Raw genomic sequence first — 2,707 nt, 5'->3', positions numbered from 1 at the left:
GGCATCATGGACTGGCGGGTTAGTCACACCTGGGGCTCATTAGAATTCTCAAATTGTCTACCAAGTGAACTGGAAATGACTTCAAGGCTGTCCATGGTCTGCATCCCATTTATTTTGTTTATTAACCCCCCCCCCCATTATTTCCCTTCCTTTTGAATCAAAGGAACGGGGCTAATTGCCACTTCCCAAACACAACTGTTACCTTTCTGTCTCTCTTACATGTCCTTATTTTGATCTTTGTTCCTGAAAAGACTTCCTCACTTCTTTACTCATATCAATTCTGACATACTTTAAGGATCCAGATTTCAAATGCCACGTTTTTCATGAAATGTTATGATTGCTCATGAAGTTCCAATTAGTCAAGTTTCTTAAAAGGAACCCTTACATAGCATTAAATGCAATGACTGACTCTCATCATTGATGTTTCTATCTCTTTCTCTCTTTTCCTTCCTCTCTGAAATCAATAAACAAATATATATGTATATATATATTTTTGATAGCAAAACATTTTTAAAAAAATATGAATTGCTTCATGAATTTGCATGTCATCCTTGTGCAGGGGCCATGCTAATCTTCTCTGTATCATTCCAACTTTAGTATATGTGCTGGCGAAGCAAGCACAAAATATATATATTTTTTAAAAAGTGGAATCATACAGCACTTGTCTTTTTGGTGACTGTTTTATTTAACTTGGCATAATATCCTTAAAGTCCATTCATATTGTAGCATGTTGAATGTAATCTAAAGTTCTGAGTTTCAGAAGATAAAATTGTAGGAAAGCATTTAGAACAGTGGTTCTCAACCTTTCTAATGCCACGACCCTTTAATACAGTTCCTCATGTTGTGGTGACCCCCAACCATACAATTATTTTCGTTGCTACTTCATAACTATAATTTTGCTACTGTTATGAATCGTAATGTAAATATCTGTGTTTCCCGATGGCCTTAGGTGACCCTGCTAGTGGTTCTGTCGCGACCCACAGGTTGAGAACCGCTAGCAGGGTCACCTAAGACCATCAGAAAACACAGATACTTACATTACGATTCATAACAGTAGCAAAATCACAGTTATGAAGTAGCAACGAAAATAATTTTATGGTTGGGGGTCACCACAATATGAGGAACTGTATTAAAGGGTCGCGGCTTTAGAAAGGTTGAGAACCACTGACTTAGAATGTAATCTAAAGTTCTGAGTTTCAAGTTTGGTGTCTCATGGCTTTGGGAAAGGGTGACTTTTTGCAGCCTCCCTATAGCTATGGATGTTGGTATAAGAAAATGCTTTGCCACTGAAAGAAACAAGACCCACACAATGTGAGCTCCGGGTCACTGGGAAAGATTCACTTCCAAAGGTGTTTCTACTCATAGCTTTGATTTGGTGCTAAGATTTCTTCTGCCTGAGTTTCATTTTTTAAGTTAATCACAGCCCCTGTTTAAACATATGTAGTCCAGAGAGGGTAAGATTTTAAGCAGTTGTACAATAATGCCTTAATGGGAGGCGCTTATGAAAATCTTTCCAAGAGACAGCTCACTGGGTATGGGGCTTGATGGAGAAGCTGGCATCGCTCTGCATGGGATCCATTTGACCAGAAGGCTGACCCAGGAAGGGGAGTAGAAGGGACAATGGAAGAGAGGAGGGGAATGGATGAGGGGAGGCTGGGGTTTGCTCTGATGCCAAGTAAGGCTTATTAGCTATGTGGGGATTTTATTTCTCGGTTTTTACAATCATGAGCCCACAAACAGCATGGTGAACATAATTAAATTGTGTGCTTTGGTAATTATCGTATTTTACTAACAGAATCAGAAGGTACCATATGTTGAGCAGCAAACGAAGAAAATCCATTGCCCTTTAAGTGCTAAAGTGACTACAAATTGCTAGGTGAAAATTTCCATTTTTTGGGGGAGTGTTTTAAAGATTATTTGTTATGGATGAAAGGCCAGTATAAAAGCCCTTATTTTGTGTCAAATGGAAGAGACTTTCGAGGAGAGGACTGGGCTAATGAGAAACTAACTTTTATTTTAACAGCAGAATGCCAGTCTGTTGATTTGTGATGGGTATATGTGACTTCCAAGGCAGGTGGAAAGCAACGTGTCTGATCACCGCAAGTTAGCGATGGGAAGCAGAATGATCTGGAAATGGAAGGACGGGCCTTAGAGTCCCAATGTGTGGGTGTGGCCCTGTCTCCTGACTCTGTGTCGTCCAGCCTGTGCGCCAGCACCTTTCCTAGCCTCTCGAAGCCTCAGTTGGTGCATTTGTTTCACAAACCTGTAAAATGAAGGGACTAACTCTTCCCCTATAGGGTTACCTTGATTGCATTGTGTAAAGAGAATAGCTAGCACAATATTGACACACTCAGAAACTCAGTAAAGGGCAGTGTTTATCGCTGTTTTTAAAAAATATATATATTTGTATTGATTTCAGAGAAGAAGAGAGATGGAGAGAGAGATAGAAACATCAATGATGAGAGAGAATCATTGATCGGCTGCCTCCTGCACGCCCCACAGTGGGGATCGAGCCTACAACCCAAGCATGTGCCTTGACTGGGAATCGAACCCTGATTTCCTGGTTCATAGGTCAATGCTCAACCACCGAGCCATGCTGGCCAGGCTATCACCGCTTTTGTAATTCACATAGATGATGACATCAGTTTCTGACAGCCTCACGTGCCCGTCAGCCTGAGGGACTCCTTTCTCCCTGAAACAGTGTCTG

At 40.9% G+C, this 2,707-nt stretch overlaps 1 non-coding gene across 1 annotated transcript; it reads right to left on the bottom strand.

The window, feature by feature from the left end:
- Positions 1-514: 514 nt before the first annotated feature.
- Positions 515-621, bottom strand: LOC114231950 (U6 spliceosomal RNA). Its single transcript, XR_003617985.2, has one exon. It is a non-coding gene; the product is annotated as a U6 spliceosomal RNA (small nuclear RNA).
- Between the last annotated feature and the right edge of the window lie 2,086 nt (positions 622-2,707).

The sequence above is a fragment of the Eptesicus fuscus genome, chromosome 23 (assembly GCF_027574615.1).
Source record: "Eptesicus fuscus isolate TK198812 chromosome 23, DD_ASM_mEF_20220401, whole genome shotgun sequence".
In the NCBI taxonomy this organism is placed as follows: domain Eukaryota; kingdom Metazoa; phylum Chordata; class Mammalia; order Chiroptera; family Vespertilionidae; genus Eptesicus; species Eptesicus fuscus.
Note: the sequence above shows the minus strand (reverse complement) of the source record. Positions and strands in the feature narration are given on the sequence as shown.